At 45.6% G+C, this 19,974-nt stretch overlaps 1 protein-coding gene across 2 annotated transcripts in view; it reads left to right on the top strand.

The window, feature by feature from the left end:
• The first annotated feature begins 644 nt into the window (after positions 1-644).
• The window catches only part of Tpst1 (tyrosylprotein sulfotransferase 1), a 63,896-nt gene continuing 44,566 nt past the window's right edge, over positions 645-19,974 (top strand). Inside the window, exon 1 of one of the 2 annotated variants that reach the window (XM_036172562.1) lies at positions 645-842. The gene's annotated coding sequence lies outside the window, so the exon portion shown is untranslated. Of the gene's footprint in view, positions 843-4,410; positions 4,529-19,974 lie in introns of those variants that run through there. The other variant, XM_036172563.1, reaches the window with a different exon arrangement.

Here is a 19,974-nt window from a genome sequence, read left to right as displayed (position 1 = left end):
CTTTTTTCCCCAGTCAGGGTCTGACGCTGTCCAGGATGGCCTCACACTCCTTATGTAGTCGAGGATGGCCTCGAAGTTCGGATCCTCTTGCCTCTATGACCTCAGTATTCGCATTAGAGACGCACCACGACTTCCAGTTCACGCAGTGTGGGGATGGAACCTAGAGCTGCACTGTAGGCAAGCACGCTACCCACTGAGCTCCATCCTCAGCCTCCATTTACACTCTTCTGCGGTATGGAATATTGTGCCGATTTTGATTTGTGTGCGTGACTGCTGTGTCCACGCTCTTTTGTTTGTCCCTCCCTGGGTTTCAGGGATGGACGGCCTTCTTGGACATCCAGTGAGGGCTCAGGACCCTGTCCTGGCTCCCCTCCAGTTAGGCTCCCTTGCTCTAGCTACAAACGACCCCCGCAGGTAGCTGCAGGAGAGCACCCCCCCTCCAGTTGGCCGACCGCTGGGGCCCTGATGTCAGACCCCACCCCTCATCGCCGACTCCCACCGGCTCTCTCCAAACCCCGCCTCCCCCGGGCCTGTCCAATCAGAGAGGCGGAGACATCGCGCGGGCGGTGTTAGGGTAACCAATGGCGGCGTGCGTGAGATCCTGCGGCCACGCGGCGGCGGGCGGGCGGGCGGGGGGCGCTGAGGCGGCGGCGACCGCGGCCAGTCGCTGCTGAGGCGGCCGCGGGTGCGCTTCTTCTCGGCGGGGGCCGGGCAGGGCCGTCGCCTGGCGGTGAGGAAGCGCTCCCGGGGCGGGCGCCATGGCCACCAGCTAGGGCGGCGGGAGGAGCGGCCGAAGCCCAAGATGCCGGAGCGGCGGCTGGGCTGCGCCTCCGCCATCGTAGGTAAGCGGCGCCGAGCCCCCGACGCCTCCTCCATCTTCCATCCTTCATCCTTCCTCCCGCCGGCCCCTTCCCCCCTCGCCCCGGCCGCCCGCCCGCCCGCCCGCCGCGTCCCGCTCCTTTTGCCCAGCAGTCCCGGGCGCCGCCGCCGCCGCTGCGGGGTGTGCTCAGCAGGCATCCCGCCTCGGGTCCCCGTCCCCGCCTCACCTGCGCACACTCACGCTGGGCACCCTGGCCCGATGGAGACCGTTGTCCCGTTTATGTGAGACCCTCCCTCCCCATTTTTATGAGACAGTTCACTTTGTAGCCCAGGCTGGCTTCGAACTCGATTCGTTGTGCAGCCCGCTTGGTCTCGGAACTCACTGTGCAGCCCAGGCTGGCGTCAGATCTGCCAAGTCCTGTGGTGACGAGCCTGAGCCGCCGTGAGCTCCCCCTTTCCGTGTCCGTTGCTGACTCCCCTCCATGGGGTGTAGTTCACATACCCTTTTCTTCGGAGACCCTTCATCTCCTCTGCTCAACTCTCCCGACTTGTCAACCCCGTCTCTTCCCCTTCTTCCTCTTGACACGTGACCCTTCAGACATTTCCCAGTTCCTTTTTCCTTTTTTTTTTTTTAAGTTTTATTTTATACGTATACATGTTTGGTCTTCATGTATGTATTTGTACCATGTGTGTGCCTAGTGCCCCAGGAGGCCAGAAGAGGGCGTTGGGGACCTGGAAGTTGGAGTCATGGATGGTTGTGAGGCACCCTGTTGGTACTGGGACTTGAACTCCCAGCCTCGCAAGAGCAACAAGTGCTCAAACCTGCGAGCAATGGCTCCAGGTAGCGCCCTTCCCATTTGAGTCAGGGCCTCAAACCAGTTCTAGATTGGCCAGAACAGACTGTGTAGCCTTGAACTCAAAACAGTCCTGCTTCAGCCTCCCACTGGTTGGGATGACAGGCGTGAGCCACAGTGAGCAGATTGAGAGCCGTGCTTTAAACATAGCTGGGAACAGGCAGACGGCTCAGGGAGTTAAGGCTCTTGCTGCCAAACCTGACTACCTCAGTTAGATCCTCAGAGCCCAAAACCTGGTAGAAGGAGAGACCTGGCTTCTGCAATTGTCCTCTGACCTCCACAAGAGCCTCTCATACCCTAAGAAATAAATGATGTAAAGTCTATCTAACAGAAGTATCATAATTTGTCCTTAGGTAAGCTGTAGCCATAATGTGCTAACTCCTCGTTGATGATCGCTCACACAGTGGTCTAGCACGTGGAAGTTGGTCCCAGCTTTACTTAGAGTCCTTGGAGATCCTTTGACTTGCTCTCCCCCTGCCTCCCTCTCTTTGTGCCTCCGGCTTAACAGAAGAAATTGGTGGGTACTAGGCCTGGACTCTTAAGGGTTTTTCATTTTTGCCTGTTGTTCGTGCTTATTTGAATCGGATCTGTCCTTTTATCTCAGGAAGGAGGGGTCCTCATTCCTAAGGAGGAGCCACTGTCTCTGTCTTCTGAGTGCTGGCATTAAAGACTGCCATGCCCGGAGTATTTGTGATTTTCAGAGATGTTTATTCAGTCCTCATTTCTGGTGAATCTCAGGTCTCAGTTTTCATCTCTGCTGATAACTTTGACAATACAAATAGGGCTGTCTATTTCTTCCTTCCTTCCCTCTTCTCTCTACCCATGGGCTCTAAGCGTGTGTGTGTGTGTGTGTGTGTGTGTGTGTGTGTACACACACACACACACACACACACACACACACACACGTATCCATTTTTCTTAGAACTAGGGAGTTGTGGATAGAGATGGCTCAGGAGTGAACAGTTTGTACTACTCTTAAAAAGGACCTAAGTTCAGTTCCCATAAACCATATTGGACAGTTCATAACTGTTTAGGACATATGATGCCCTCCCTTCCCTGGACACTGAGGCACCTGCACCCACATGCATGTAACTCCCCCCACACACACACCCATGCACACTTATATGCCCAAAATTAAAAATGAGTCTTTAAAAACAAATATGAGGATCATTTTCTTTCCCCTTGCTATGGGTCTGTCATATATCCTATTGTGACTTCAGGTCTTATTCTCTCTTCATGGCCAGAGAGTTGACTCAGGCATTGGTTGTGCCTAATGATGGATGTGACCTGCTGTGTAGGTGCTGGGAATCGAACCTGGGTTGTCTAGAAGAGCAGCAAGTGCTCTTACCCACTGACCCATCTCCCCAGGTCTTCCAAAGTGATTTTTTTAAAAAAAGATTTATTTATAGGTGTGTATGTGTCTGTATGTATGAGTGTATGCACATGTGTGTGTGTTGGGGGTGCGTGTGCCAGTGTATGCACAGAGGCCAGAAGAGGGCATCCCCGGTCCTTGTGACTATACAGCAAGCACTCTTAGCAGTGGACCGTCTCTCCAGCCTCAGCCTCCAGAAGGTTTTGACCCTTTACCTGAAGACTGGTGTGGGAGACAGCAGATGAACTGGGGAAATCCAAGTGTAATAAAGGGAACGGAACGGGGTGTGTGTGTGTGTGTGTGTGTGTGTGTGTGTGTGTGTGTATTACAAGACAGAGTTTCTCTGTATAGTCCTGGCTGCCCCAGAACTCTCTCTGTAGCCCAGGCTGCCCTCTAACTCAGATCCACCAGCCTCTGCCTCCCAAGTGCTGAGACTAAAGGTGTGCTTACCACCACCCCTGCTTATAAAAAAAGCTTTCGATTTATTTCCCTTTTATGGATATTAGTGTGAGTGTGGGTGCACATGTGTGTGGTCCTCACCGTCTATCTTGTTTTCCTAAGGCAAGGTCTCTTCTGTTTCTTCACCATATCAGGCTGGCTGGCTGGCAAGCTTCCAGAGGTCTTTTTTTCTCCACCTCCCATCTTGCTCTGGGAATGTTGAAATGTAGGCACACATTACTGTGTCTGGCTTTATATGGGTTCTGGGTATCTGAACTAAGGTCCCTGTGCTTGTGAGCAAGCACTTTTCCCCACTGAAACATTTCTCTATCTCCCTTCCTCAGGGTCCTGAGTGCTAAGATTACAGGCATGATGGACGGTGGTGTTTAATCCCAGCACTTGGGAGGCGGAGGAAGGCGGATCTCTGTGAGTTCGAGGTCAGCCTGGTCTACAGAGTGAGATCCAGGAAAGGCACAAAGCTACAGAGAGAAACCCTGTCTTGAAAACAAACAAACAAACAAACAAACAAACAAAAACAAAAAAAGATTATAGGCATGAGCCACCACACTGGGCTATCTTATGCTTAATGTCTATTGTCAAAAGTACCTGTGATTGTTTCTTTTGCTTGTTTATGTATCTTTTTCCTTTTTCTCCGCCCTAAGGGTAGGGCTTTGAAATCAAGATGGGCTTCCATTTCTACATCCTCTGCTCTGGCAGGTCACATGAATGAGAATAGATTTTAAAAAAGATTTATCTTATTTTTAATTGTGTGTGTGTTTCTGTATCTGAGTGTGTACACGTGAGTGTAATACCTGTGAAGGCTGGAAGAGGACGTCAAATCCCCTGGAGCTGGAGTTACACGTGGTTGTGAGCTGCTTTATGTGCTGGTAATCAAATTTGGGTCCCCTGCAAGAACAGCAACCTCAGAGCCTTCTCTCCAGCGTGAAGTCTGCTTTGAAAAGAGTCTTCTGATCCTGGTGGCATTGTGGAAGATCAGTTAGAGAGAGACAATACTGGCTTCATGGAGGTCACCACAGGACACTAGGTACGGATGATGAGGCCAGTGAAGCTGAGGGCATAGATTGGAGGACAATGATTTTTGGGGACTTGAGTATCAAAATCAGGGTCTTAAGCATGCTAAGCAAGCACACTGCCACTGAAGTGAGCTGCATCACAAGTCCTAACTTCTTCTTATTCTTCATTTCTGGCTTTGGTAACTGTCCTAACCGTGTTTCTATTCATCCTGTTAGGAAATGCCAGAAAAGGAAGAGGTTTTGAAGGGAAAAGGAGCAACCCAGGGGTGTATTTGTAACAGAGTTCTCTCTGCTTGCTGAGTCGGCCCTTACATAAGCAGTCCCTAGAGATTTGTAAGCCTTTGGTAAATTTTCAGAGTTCTGAGAAAGCTGATTCTAACCATTGTCAGGGTTCTTGTTACTTCCATGAAGAGCAGAGTTTGGAAGTCCCACCTCCACCATCCTAGAAGTGTGTGTGTGTGTGTACCAGCAGTGTGCCACTGTGCCTTAGTGCATATTTTCTCTTTGTACAGAACATTAGGTCAAGCAGTGCTGAGAGACATTCCCATGGCATTTGGGGGGCTTTTCTAAGCTCTATGAACATCTCATCCCCCAAATCTTTAGTCTTGACTGCCCCATTTGTGATTGCTGTTGCCTGAAGCTGTGGGCATTAAGTAGTTGTCTTTGATTATTTTTAACAAATGCTTTGGGGTATGACCATTCATATGAAGGGAGCTGATTCCATCCAAACCAAGGGAAGTCCTAAGAATGGAGCTTTGTCAGTTACCGCCTGACAGGGTAAGTGGCGGCAACTCTCTCCAGCCCTTCTTGCACTGTTTTAACACATTTGTTTAGGCCCTTGGCAACTCTGAAAAACTACAGATCTGTTTTTCTGTTTCTGTTTTCTGCCATTATTTCTGTTCCCTGAGAGTTAACTTTAATAGTCCCTCAATATGTGTTCTGGCCCTCCTCTGCAGTGTCCTGCCACACCAAAGTGGGGCTCTTAGGGACCCATTCCTCTAGTGCGATTTCCTCTGTCCTGCCCTTCCTCAGCCCATCAACCTAACTCTTCCGTAGACTTCTCCGCTGCCCGTTCTTACCTCCTGTGTGACGTTTTTATCATTTCCTCATGGCATATGTGGAGAGTCTCTTGTCGTCTTCCCCGCCAGCTCTTTGCAGGCAGATAGTGGGTCCCACTTGTTTGTGTGCTCTCTGTGTTTGACTGAAATGTAGGAGTCAGAGCTCATGGCAAGAACAGTCTATGGTTAAGATACTGTTACTATGGATTGCATTTTGTTTATTGAGTACCGAATTGAAGGATGTTTCCTATCCTAAAGAAGTTATATGGGCCTCTGTCATGAAGTCCTCAGAAAGGTATAAGAAGATAAAATAATAAGGTGTTTCCATTTTGCTCTTAAATATTTTAATTGTAATTGTTTCTATTGAGCAATTTCATGTCTATCTTTTCAAAAAGAAGATGACAGAATTTCATCTATTACTGAGTAGGTTGGAGGCAGTAATTTCCCACAACACAAGTATAGAGCCAGTTTTTGTGGGGTAGTGATTTGTGATAAGTAAAAGACTGGGGCTGGAGAGATGGCTCAGTGGCTAAGAACACTGGCTGCTCTTCCAGAGGACCTGGGTTTGATTCCCAGCACCCACAGGGTAGCTCACAACCTCCTATAACTCCCATTGCAGGGGATCTGATGCCCTCTTTTGGCCTCCAAGGGCACTGCTCATGCACTCATGAGGGCACACACACAATAAAGAAATCTATTGGGGTTGGGGATTTAGCTAGTGGTAGCGCACTTGCCTAGGAAGCGCAAGTCCCTGGGTTCGGTCCTCAGCTCCAGAAAAAAAAAAAACTTTTTTACAAAGGAAAAATTATACTGATTATAATAACAGATAGGACTGGAGAGATGGCTCAGTGGTTATGTCCATGTGCTGCTTCTCTTAATCAGTGTTCTCTTGCTGTGAAGAGACACCATGACCAAGCTCTTATAAAAGAAGGCATTTGACTGGGGGCTTGATTACACTTTCAGAGGTTTGATCCATTATCGTCATGGCAGGAAGCATGGTGGCATGCAAGCAGATGATGGAGCAGTAGCTGAGAGCTACATCAGGATCTGTAGGCAGAGAGAGGGGTTCTGGGCTTGACATGGGTTTTTGAAACCTCAAAGCCCATTCCCAGTGACTCACTGCCTCCAACAAGGCCGCATCTCCTCATCCTTTTAATCCTTTCAAATAGGGTTGGGGATTTAGCTCAGTGGTAGAGCGCTTGCCTAGCAAGCGCAAGGCCCTGGGTTCGATCCTCAGCTCAAAAACAAAAAATTGAAAGATCAAATAGTGCCACTCCCTGGTGGCATTCAACTCTATGGGCCTTTGGGGGCCGTTCTTACACAAACCTCCACACTGCTCTTGCAGGGCACCCGAGTTGGTTTCTAGCATTCATGTCAGACAGGTCACAAACTGCCTGTGACTTCACATTTAAGGGTTTGATGTTCTCTTCTGGCTTCTTGTGCACACCAGGTATGCATACACTCATGCAGGCACGTAAATTTGTATAGAAAATCCTAGCTGGACGTGGTTGGTGGTGCACTCCTTTATTCTCAGCACTCAGAAGGCTGAGGCAGCTGGGTCTCTGTGAGATCAAGGCCAGGTGGGTCTATATAGTGAGTTCTGTGTCAACTAAGGTTAAATCATATGACCCTGTTTCAAGAAACAAAACAAAATAAACAAAAAACTACAAACAACAACAACAAAGTCTTAACAAAACAAAACACAGGAAAGGCAGAGCTACTTGTATGTGCACTTTCTGGCCTGCATACAGATCTGTTACCTCAGGACCAGACCGAGTTCTCTGTCCTTAAGCTCATCCAGGTGCAGTCTGTGGAGAGGCAAAAGCTGTGGGAAAGGTGTGCCTCTCACCTGTGAAAGTAAAGAGTGTATGCGCAGTTGAGGCTTTTCTTCCATTATTCTAAGTCTATTTGAGATGGTTCCTCCAGATAAAATAGGAACTGTTTGCTTACGAAAGGCTTATAAAGTCAGAAATCTGAAATTCACTTCTCTTACAACGCACACATGGCTTTTTGCTCATGTCATCCCTAGTGTCTGGGAAGCGCTAGAGAATACAAAGTCAGACCTAGCTGGCTCTTGGCCAACAGTTTACCAGGTAGATGCATAAAGAAAACCATCCTCCTGGGCCTCAGCTTCTTCACATCTAAAATTATTCTTAGAAATATTCCTTTACTTTGGTGCTCTCCTCCGATGCAACAGTGCATGAACTTGGCCTGGGTTCTAATGCTACATGACAGGTGCTTTAATGGCTGAGTTATATGCACAGCCCACCTTGTCATTTCTTGTATTAAACATAAGTGATCACAATAAAGGTAAGATTGTTTTATATATCAGTGGTCGTGGGAGTTGACACAGGCAGATGTAACAGACTAATAGATGAAGGTGCATTAGGGGCTGGAGAGATGGCTCAATGGATAAGTAGTGTTGTTGCTCTTCCAGATGACCCAGGTTCCATTCTTAGTACCCACATGGTGGCTCACAACCACCTCTATCTCCAGTTCTAGGAGATCCAGTATCTTCTCCTGGTCTTCATAGACACAAGTGCATGCATTGGAGCATAGATATACCTGCAGGCAAACACCCACGTACATTAATAAAAGGATTGCGAGGGGCTGGGTGAGGACTCCGTGAGTAAAGCACTTTCCATACAAGCATGAGGTTTAGAATCCAGATTCCCAGAACCTGTGCAGAAACCAGGTAGGTATGGCAACTGTCTCTGTTTCTAGCACTTGGGAGGTGGAGACAAGATCCCAGGAGCAAGCTGCCTGGTTAGACTAGCCAAGATGTATGAAAGATACCACTTCAGTAAATAAAGTGGACAGTGATTGAGTCTTTGAGTCTCCACATTCAAGAACACACATGCATACATGCATATCACACATATGCACATGCAAAAGAATCCAAACCAGTGGAGGGTCAAAGGAAAAGAAACAGAAGGTGAACTTTGTACTTCTAGCCTTCCTAAGGCTAGTGAAACGATAGCATTAAACCTGGAAGGAAGATCCAGTAGTCTAGCCTCAGGAAAGTGATAGCTGCCTAGAGTGTTAGTTGAGGAAGTTTTAATGGGACCATTCTGTGCTTCACTGAATAGCCAATGTGCATATACTATATTATGCTGTTGTCTGTGGCACAAAGCAAAGTGTTGTCAGTGTCTTCTGGGAACTCACAAAGACTCTAGTTACAGCCATCACCAACATCACTAACTTCTTGGCAGTTGAAACTAATTCATTCAAAATCAATTCATTCCAGTTTTGGGGCCTGGAGAGATGTCTCAGTGGTTAAAAGCACAGAGGATCTAAGTTCAGCCCCAGCACTCAAGTCAGGTGGCTCCCAGTCACCTGTAACTCCAGCTCTGGAGGATCTGCAGCTGCTCTCCTAGCCTCTGGACGCTGTACTTACATGCACACACACATATTAATATTTAAAATAACAAAGTCAAGTCCCTTCAAGGAGCTCACAGTTTATTGGAAACACAGACAAATTAACCATGCAATGTATTGGAGTGGGGTAATCGATATTAGTACATGACACTAAGGAAGGCATTGAATTGAAAGGATGAGTCGGGGTTATACATAGACATGGTGTCTTGCACAAGCAACTTGGAGATGCTTCGGGTTGATGCAGGCAGGCAGTGTTGGGTGAGAGAGAAGGGGAGACCAGTGCTGGTGGTGAGGGGAGTTAGAGACCAAGACAGATGCAGGCTGGGGCCGGATCCCAAAGAGTTCCTTACATTTCAGGTAGGGATTGTTTTCCAAGAGGAACTGCCCACTGAAAGATTTTAAGCAGGGGAATGTTGAGTATATTTGCACAGTGGGATAGTGAATGAACTGAGAGGAGAAAGTTAAAGCTCAGGCACAAGGCTGGGGATAATTGGTATTTATATTTCATCCTGTGTGTGCACACATGCCACAGTGCAAATGTATGGAAGTCAGAGGACAACTTGAGGGAGTTGCTTCTCTCCTTCCGTAGGATTGAGTTCAGGTTGACAGGCTTGGTACAAAGTGTCTTTACCCACTTACCCATTGAGTCATCTTGCTGGTCCTGCCATACATTTTGTAGTTACTTTGTTGATTAAAAAAAAGAAGTAGGCCAGGTGGTGGTTGAGCATGCTTTTAATCCTAGCACTCGGGAGGCAGAGGCAGGGAATTTCTGAGTTCAGGACCAGCCTGATCTACAGGGTGAGTTTCAGGATAGCCAGGGCTGTTACAGAGAACCCTTGTCTCAAAAAGAAGATGATAGTGAACTACTAACAAGTAGGGCTAGAGAGATGGCTCAGCTGTTAAGAGCACTGGCTGCTCTTCCTGAGGACCTGGGTTCAATTCCCAGCACCTACATGGTGGCTCACAAACATCTGTAAGCCTAGTTCTAGGGGGTCCAACATTCTCTTCTAGGCTCCATGGGCACTAAGGCATAAGTGGTACACAGACCCGCCCAATCACATAAAATAAAAATAATTAAAACCCTTTGAGGGATAAGGTTTATAATTGCAAAACCTTTTCATCTCTTTCAGATTATTTTGTTTCTGTTTACTTGTAGTTCTTTGTTTTACTTTTAGATTATTTTGTTGAATATTTGCTTCATTTGTTTCAGATGACTTTATAGGTGTTTCAAGAAGATTTAGGAAATGACCCTTCATTCCTTTATGTCTTTTACCTGTGGGTTCTTGGTTTTATCCTTACCCACTATTCATGTATCCACAGCATACTGGATGATGATGGGTTTTCACAAAGATTGCAGTCTACTGGAGTAAATTAACCACAATGCAGTATTCTGTCTGAGTGGACACAAGATGTTTTCACCCAGTAGTTTGAGGTTGCAGAAGGGGAAGTGGTTGATTTGGGGTTGGAGGATGGAAAAAAGAGCACCCCAGAAGACGTCCCTGAAGGGATGGATAAAGGAAAAGGAGAACAACACAGGAGGCGAGCACAGGCAGTTGTTGACAAGCTGGAGCTGGTGTGAGTAGTCTTGAGGGCAGGCTCCATGGCACCACTCCTGCTTGGGAGGTAAAGGCAGGCACAAGGATCAGCCCTGGAAGCTGCTCTTTAAAAAGGAGAACCCAGCAAGTGTGCTCCTTTTCCTCTGCTCCCTACTCCGTCCTTTCATAATTCCCACTGTGATTGCTGTGAAAGAGTTTATCATTGCTCTTGTTTTGTGGATTAGAAAACTATGTCTCAGTGCTTTATCTAATGCCAGGTGACGAAGAAGTCTTCTTCAGACCAAGCTCAGTTCCTCTATCTCTTGTACTCTCCGGCCCCCAAGTGTATCATGGATGTTAGGGGCAGTTGTTAATGCCTGGCCAGCTCTCCTTGCTCATGACCATAGAGCCTATTGAAGTCTGCTGCCTCCAGTCAGGTCCATCCATCCTTGGAGTTCTTTGTCCTGGGTTGAGGCCTCCTGAGCTTGCCTCCTTCCACATTAGCATATCTGTTGGTGTCATCCTTGTCACAGCATGGTTACGGAGCATGTTGGTGTAACTTCATGGGTGGAGCTTGTCTTGCATTTCTAGGAGAGGGAATCTCACAGCACCTTCTTGTTCCTCTGGTCTTACAGTGTTACTGCCCCTCTTCTACACTTAATCCTTGAGCCTTAGGAGTTGTGTTGAAGATGGGAGATTTATTTAATTTTATGTTATACATATGGGTGTTTTGCCTACATGTATGTCTGTGTATCACATGAGTGCCTGGTGCCCACTGGAGCCAGAAGAGGGGGTCAGTTCCCCTAGAACTGTAGTTATAGACAGTTATGAGATGCCATGTTCTGGGACTTGAAGAGTAGTCAATGTTCTTAATTGCTGAGCCACACATGGCCCCCCACTCCCAATCAGCAAATAACTACAGAATCCATAGCAGGGTCAGCAAGATGGGTCAGTGGAGACACTTGAAAACAAGCATGTCAACCTGAGTTTAAGCCCAAGGAAGGAGGGAACCAACTCTCTCAAGTTGTTCTCTGACTTGTCCACATGCACAGCTTGGCATTTTAATGTCATTTTTTTATTATGTGTATGTACATAGGAGAGGTGGGTGGGCTTGTGCCATGGCGCGCATGTGGAGGTGAGAGGACAACTTAACTTATAGGAGTTGGTTCTCTCCTATTTTAATGTGAGTTTGCAGGATTGAATTCAGGTCATCAGAAGGGCAGCAAGACCTTTACTCAGGAAGTCACCTTGTTGGCAAATCATTACTGGTTTTATTTTTTCATTTATTTATTTGAGTTCATTTTGCTGGCTTGCTTGCTTGTTTGTTGAGATAGGATCTCACTCTATAGCCTTGACTAGCCTGGAGCTTGCTATAGGGCCTCAAACCCAGAGAGAGATACACCTGCCTTGGTCTCCTGAGTGCTGTGGTTAAAGGTGTGCACCGCCACATCAGGCAGTACTGTTTTTAATCTTTCTTCTATGACTTTGGGTGTTCTGTCTGTGTCTGTGTCTGTGTACTACATGCATGCAGTGCCCCTGGAGGCCAGAGAGGAGTTGGGTTCCCTGAGACTGGAGTTACAGACAGCTGTGAACCCCCATATGGGTGCTGGGAATCAAACCTGGTCTCTCTGGAAGAGCAGCCAGTGCTCTTTACCTCTGAGCCATCTTTCTCCAGCTCAGTGCTGTTTTTAATTAGCAGAATGACTTGGAAATTTTGCAAAGATTTTGGGGAGTGAGTGTAAATGCTTGCCTAGCATGCGAAGCCTATTATTTGGTCTCCAGCACTACATAAACAAAGAAAGAGGAAGACAGGGAAAGAGAAATTGTGACACTCTGAGTCTAGAAGCTTTCTGGTCTTTCTGAGCAGTCGATGTCATCTGGGCTGCAGAGACAGCACGTGCTGCAGGGAGCAGTTCTATTAATAGTGGTTGAAATTCTGTTTTTACAGAGTTTCAGTTCTTTCTCTTTCTCTCGACTAAAATGGAAATGAAGCATTCTAGGGTTCTATTCTGGTTCTATTTGTAAAGACATGACACAGCATTTAAGGTCCTGGGAAGAGCCCTCTCTTTCGAAACACAGATGTCCATATACACTTGCATGTATAGAGTGTTAGGATGTGTAAAGGAAATGGTCAGGTCAGCCTTTACTGTGCTTTTTTTTTTGATTGACTTAGCCTTACACACACACACACACACACACACACACACACACACACACACACTATATCTATCTATCTCTATATATATAGATATAAAATCTTTCCTCATACTTTCCCATTATCCTCTCTTAGTTCCTTCTCTCACCTTCCCAACAAGCCCTCCTACTGCCATACCTTTTAAAAAAAGATTTATTTTTATTATTTTATTATTTGTATGGGGATGTGGACAGAGTGCAAATGCCCAGAGGTCAGAGGGGTAAGATTCCCCTGGAGCTGGGCTTGCAGGCAGTTGGAAGCTGCCTGATGTGGTTTCTGGGAATCAAACTCGGGTCCTCAGGAAAAACAGTATGGACTCTGTACTGCTGCAAGCCACAGGAAAACGTAATAGAATTCAGCTACTATCACAAAAGCTACTACTTGGAAAAGTCAAGGACTTCTCCAAAGGTCAAGCCCTGGCTTTAGAAGTCTTGGTGATCATATATATATATTAGCTGGTTCCTACAGTGATTTTCTTGGAATGCTATGCATGCTTCCAAGAACTCCTAACAGTGTATTTATCTAAAATACCTATCAAGAAAATTTAAAAAATGCCAAATGAAACAACACCTGTCTCTTAGGTCAGGAGGATAGCTTTATTTCTTGTGAGACCCTCCTTCCTTACAGCTTTACTAATAGACTCCTAATTTCTTACCTAACCACTTCAAGGAATGTAGACTGAGCACATAAATTCCCTTCTTGATATACTAACCAATCATTAGCTCTCAGTTGACCTCCTCCTTTACCACTCCCCTTTTGGTTGTAAAAGAAAACCTGGTGGTCACTGCCTGAGGAAAATTCTTACCTGCTGCCTTTATGACACCATAAGAATTCCAGCCTGGTGACCTTGCTCTGTGAGGGTTTGCTATTGTGTGGGTTTATAACTGGATTCCTGAGAGACTTGGGGAGAACTGAGAGAATAAGGAGACTGAGAGGAGGAGAGAGAGAGGAAAAAAGAGAGGGGAAGAACTAGATGGGTAAGAACTGGAGAGGAACAAACTGAGATGGGGAAGATCGAGATTGAAGGGCTAGAAGAGAGTACTAGAGGAACAAGATGAAGATGAGGAAGAGCCAGAGGGGGAAGAACAAGATGAGAGAGGAGCTAAGATGGGAAGAAACTAGATGGATGAGAACCTAGTGGGGCGGAACTAAGATGAGAGAATTAAGATAGAACCTAGAGGGGACAGCAGATGAATGTAGAGAATTAAACAGAAAGGAGCTAGGCTTGAGTACAGAACTGAAGCTGTGTAGATAGAATTTTATCCCAGAGGAATAAAGTGGATGGACAAAGAGCCCGGTGTACTTAGATACATTGCTCGAAATAGTTCTGCTGTTCGTTCGTCATTTCTCTTCAGAGTCCCTGCAAAGTATATTATTAAGGCTGGTCCTTTAATAGACAAGGCTTAACCACTGAGGCATCTCTCCAGTCCCTGCAATGTCAGGTTTTTTATTATTATTTTGTGTGTGTGTGTGTGTGTGTGTGTGTGTGTGTGTGTGTGTGTGTGTGTAGGCCTAAACTCAAACTCAGTGGTGTCTTCCTCAGTCTCTCTGCACTTTATTGAGGCAAGGTCTCTCACTGAACCATGACCTCACTGATTGAACTAGTCTTAACTGGCCAGCTTGTCCTAGGGAACCCCTGTCTCTGTTTCCCAAGTTTTAAGATCACAGGTAGCTACCATGCTTGGCCACCTTTTTTTGTGTGGACTCTAGGGATCTAGACTCTGGTTCTCGCACTTGCCTATATCCTCAGCCCTGTGCTTGCTTAAAGGGCTATTAGCCAAGGCTTTGAAAGGATGAACATCAAGGTGTAGGGACCTGAGGCTTGACCCTTCTCTTATCTAGAGCTGCCAAATGGGTTCTTTTGGAAGCTTGCTGGAGATGCCTTAGACAGTGAGAGCTGGCTCTCTGCTCCACCTGCTGTGGTGGAGGTGAGGTGTAGACAAAGGCTTTGGGCCATAGGGATTGAACATATTTTGGAGTAAATGTAATATGTAAGATCAAATGCAAAAGGACATTTGAAGATTGATTAGCTCTAAAGAAGTACTGAGGAGAATCTGCTGCCTGAGCCTTGGATTATTCATCTGTGAAGTGGGGTGACTCTGAGGCCCCTTGTAACAGGGCTGCAGTATGGACCTGTGGTCTTCCAGTTTGAGAAACATCCAAAGAGGAAGTCAAGCTTCATAAGTTTAGTGAAAATGAGGGGAATATTTGTGCAGAAGCCAAAAACCCCTTCTTGGATTTTTTTGGTGTTTTTATCTGGACAGCATGCCCAAGGGATCCTCTGTCCTTAAATGAATGAGGGGTATCCAGTGGGTAATAGGTTGATGGCCTATTAGATGTGCAGAAGTCACATGTAGGATCAGGAAGATCTGTGTCTAAGTATGTTGGAGAAACTGTTAACACACGTCAGTATGCTCAGAACTGGAAGTTGAAATGTTTTAGTAGAAAAACTGGTAATGGTAGAAGATACTGCAGACATTAGCCATGTTAACCTTTTCTTTTCCGAGCTAGAGTCTCTAGCTCAGAATGGTCCCAAATTTTATTTGTAGCTAAAAATGGCTTTGAAACTAAGCAAGGCTTTGAATTCTTCATCTTCTTACCTCAGCCTTCTAAGTACTGGGATAGTAGACATGACCATCTTGTTTTTGTTTTTTTTTTCTTTTAATTTTTTTGAGACAGGGTTTCTCTCTGTAGCCCTGGCTGTCCTAAACTTTCTCTGTAGACCAGGCTGGCCTCCAGAGATCCATTTACCTCTGCCTCTGAGTGCTGAGATCAAAGGCATGCGATACCATGACCAGCTCACCTTGTTAATTTTTGGTAAGATACACTTTTTATTTTTTATTTTAGTGGGGTAGCTAATCATTTGTTTTTGTTTTACAACTGAGTGGGTTTTTCCCCCTCATGGGGATAGAAGCCTTGTGCATGGGGCACAAATACCAGCACTGAGCCACACCCCCACCTTCAGGTGACTTTCACCTTGCTGATTTGGAAGGTAATTTTGAAAGGCGTTGAGTCATCTGTCACCTATTGTATCCTGACAGTTGTCAAACGTTAGCAAGTTAAATGTCATTGAAAAGATGAAGTGTAAGTTTTTATCAAAAAGCCTTGCAAGTTCAGAATAATTCTGTCTAGTTTTTCTTCTCTGCTCTCCTGTAGCATGCTTAGACAAACGTGAAACAAATGGAGTGTGTTAGAAAGCCACTCCTGTGATAATCCAAAGATAAAGCAACCATTATTAAAGCCTCTAAAATCAGCTCTGCTATGTTTCAGCGAGTCGAATGCCCTTTGCCCAGATTTCAATTATTTTGAAAATTTCATTAGTTTGTAAAATAGACATGACAGCTTTTTTCCCAGGATCATTTCTCTGTCAATATCAGTAAAATTTATCATTCACTTCGATCATTGCCACTAAGTACTGTTTGATCAGAAACATTATGTAGTTATTGGAAAATTTAGGCCCATGGCCTCCTGACTTAAATCCCCCCTTCTTGTTTTCCATGAAAGCATTGCGTTTTCCCTCAAATTTCCCTTTGTTGAAAAGAAACAGCAGGAGCTTGAGAGATGGCTCAGTAGTTATGCTCTTGAATAACCCATGTCAGGCAGCCTTCACAGCTTCCTATAACTCTGTTCCAGAGGACCCCACTCCCTCATCTAGACTCCTCCAGCACCTGCACACACACACACACACACACACACACACACACACACACACACACACAGAGGCATACACAAAATTAATAATAAATGTAATCTTTAAAAAAGAAGAACCAAGACAGGCAGTGGTGATTTAGTGATGCATGCCTTAAATTCTACAGTTTGAAAAAAGAAACCCTCTCTTGAAAAAACAGAAAAAAACAACAACAAAAAAAGACTTTTTTTTCTACAAAGTGACCTTTTGTTTGTTTGTTTGAAATGCTCTCATGTAGGCAAGGCTGGTTTTCCTGCCTCCACCTCCTCTAAGAACAGGATTACAGCCATGTGCCACCATGCTGGATTTATGTGGTACTGGAGATGAATCCCAGGGCTTCATGCATTCAAGGCAAACACTCCCCCAGTTTTTGTCTGTCTGGTGCACATGTGCCTGCCCGTGTGTTGAGAGGCCAGGTGACTACCTCCAGTGTTGTTCTTCTGGTGCCATCCTCTTTTTATTAGCCAGGCAGGTTATACAGGCTGGCCAGAGTCCTGCCTGCCTCCACCTCCCTTTGCTGAGATTGCACACAGATGCTGTGTGCATGTGGCCTGCTTTTTAAATTTATGTGTGCGTGTGCACATGTGTGCACATGTGCAAATATAAACAAGTGTATATGGAGGTAAAAAAATATTGGAAGTCAGTTCTCTGCTTCTACTGTGAGTTCAAGGAATTGAACTCAGGTTGTCAGGCTTGCACAATAGATGCTTTTACCTGTTTACACACACACACACACACACACACACACACACACACACACACACACCCCTACCTTAACATGGATTCTGAGGGTGGAAACATGGTGCTAGTGCTTTCAAGGCAAGCATTTTGCCCACTGAAATATCTCCTCAGCCCTCCATCTTTAAAAGGTTCCCCTAATGCCCTGTCATGGCACATGAATCCTGGATCACAGCCTCTTGCTATTTCCAAATAAACTCATTGCTCTGGACAGTTGTCTTTCTGTTAGCCATTTTAGGTTGGCATCATTCTAATAGCTTTGTAGTTCTGAAACTTCAAAGTGTAAGTCCTTCAGCTTTATTATTTGTCAAGGTTGTTTTGGCTAGAACGAAATTCTATTATGCTAAGTTTTATCAAGTGACTCCTCGCTTAGAATCAGTCTCATTGTATTGTGTTGTGCAATTTCACATCCCTTTCTGCACTGTGAGATTTGTAGTCCAGCCCCTGCCTGGTTTCATGTCTTCTTCATTTGCCCTCTTGCTCCCGCCTTGTAACTACATTGGCCTTTTCTTCTTTACAGCTTTCAAATGCCTTCTTAACATGGGCCCTGGTGTTTTGGCATGCCCTTCACTTCACACTGCCTCACCCTACGCATTCTTCAAATCTTAGCCCAAGTGCCACTTTAAAGGAAAGACTGGTTTGAAGGATGGCTTTAGTAATGTACTTGCCTAGCAAGCATGAGGATGTGAATTAGACCCCCAGGACCCATGTAAAAAACTCTGAGTGTGGTGGTGCATGCCTGTAATCCCAGTGCTGGAAAGGTAGAGACAGGTCAAGCCTCAGGGCTTATAGGCTGCCAGTATGACATCAATGGTGAATTCCAGGCCAGTGGAAATCCCTGTCTCAAGAGGTGGGTAGTGTTTCTGAGGATGACACCCATGGTTGACCACTCACCGCAACCTACAGACACACTCTCATATCACACACACACACACACACACACACACACACACACACACACACTCGGACAAGCATTGAGTTGAGACATCTGGTGTCAACTGGTTATTTGGCCCTTTGGTACTTGGGTTTTTCTGGTTTTTGTTTTGTTTTGTTTTGGTTTTGTGTCTTTTAATGCACATTGATGTTTGACCTGCATGTCCGTGTGAGAGTGTCAGATGCACTTGAGTTACAGACAGTTGTGAGCTGCCAAGTGGTTGCTGGGAATTGAACCCAGGTCCTCTGGAAGAGCAACTAGTACCCTTAACTACTGAGCCATCTCTCCAGCCCCCTCTTACATTCTTTTTATTTGATGTCCTCCTGAATTATTTCCTGCATGCTTAAAATAGTCATGCTATGTCTTCCTTGGGCCTATTGTCATTTGGGTGAGGGAGACCCTCAGCTCTATAATGGACTGCCCCCCCTTTCTCATTTGGGAAGGTCCCCCTCCTCCTGACAATACAGTTCTAATTTTATCAACCAGAATGTGACTGTTCTAGGGTTGGATCTTACTGGTTTCTGTTTCTTGGTCTTCTTGCCATTGCTTTTCTTCCCATAAGCTCCCTTTGAAATTGAACTCTGGGATAACATCTTAAGTGTACCTTCCATACAATGGATTCCATTTTGTATTAAGACTTTTTAGTGCTGTATTGCTACCAATTATCTTAATGCTTTTTATTTGTAGTCTTTTTTATTAAGCCAATCTTTTAATCTCAGCCGACTCTTGATTGAAGTTCTGTGCAATGCCTGACAGAATAGTGTGTGCTCAGCGACATCAAATGAATTAATATATGAATAAACAAAAACCAGATCTCGGTTGGTATAGCTCACTGAGACTATTAATACAATTTTTAGTTATGTATTCATTTTTTAGAAATGGCTGTGTTGAGGTGTGATTTGTATGTCATAATACTCACCCATTGTTAGAGTATAATTCAGTGATTTTATTAGATTTTATAGTTGTGCAACGGTGTCAACAGTGGAGGCAGATAATTTTCATCTGCTGTGGAAAGTCCCACACTGCCTGTTGGCAGTTAAAGTCTTGTGCAGTTTGTTCTCTCTCTGTGAGCTTGCCCATATGGATATGCTGTATGTGTGTGTGTGTGTGTGTGTGTGTGTGTGTGTGTGTGTGTGTGTGTCTGTGGTTGTGACTTTTTAGATAGTTAAATGGAAGCTGTTATATATATACTGCTGGGTGGCGGTGGTGCACGCCTTTAATCCCAGCACTCGAGAGACAGAAGCAGGCAGATCTCTGTGAGGCCAGCCTGGTCTATAGAGGGAGTTCCAGAACAGCAAGGGCTGTTAACCAGAGAAACCCTGTTTCAGAAAACACATTCTCTCTCTCTCTCTCTCTCTCTCTCTCTCTCTCTCTCTCTCTCTCTCTCTCTCTCTCTCTGTCTCTCTCTCTCTCTGTCTCTCTCTCTGTCTCTCTCTCTCTCTGTCTCTCTCTCTGTCTCTGTCTCTCTCTCTGTCTCTCTCTCTCTCTCATGAACAGCTTAGACATACACCCACCCCTATTGTGGGTGTGTATGTGCTCTTGTAATTGTTTTTCTAGCATGGTTTCTAGGAGTTGCCTCTGTCTGCTTAGCTCAGTGTGCAGAAGTTAGCTGGTGCTTGAATAGTGCTTGGATTAGACAACTGAGCTACTGAGCTCTTCCACCAGTAGATCTGGCCTTGAGCAGGGGAGCTGTCAAGTTCAGGCTGTTTGTACATCTACTGTTTCCTTTGCATTCCCTTCCTTTCCCTTTCTCAATCCCTTTTTCCCCCTTTCCCTTCTCCTTCTTTAATTTTTTTCAGACAAGGTATCACACTAGTCCAGCCTGACATCTATATAGGTCAGTATATAGCCCAGGCTAGCACCAAACTCCCAGCATTCTACCTGCCTCCAATTTCTAAGTATTGGGATTATAAATCTGAGCCATAGAAACTT

This window comes from Onychomys torridus, chromosome 22, assembly GCF_903995425.1.
Source record: "Onychomys torridus chromosome 22, mOncTor1.1, whole genome shotgun sequence".
In the NCBI taxonomy this organism is placed as follows: Eukaryota; Metazoa; Chordata; class Mammalia; order Rodentia; family Cricetidae; genus Onychomys; species Onychomys torridus.
This window is presented reverse-complemented; position numbering and strand designations above follow the sequence as displayed.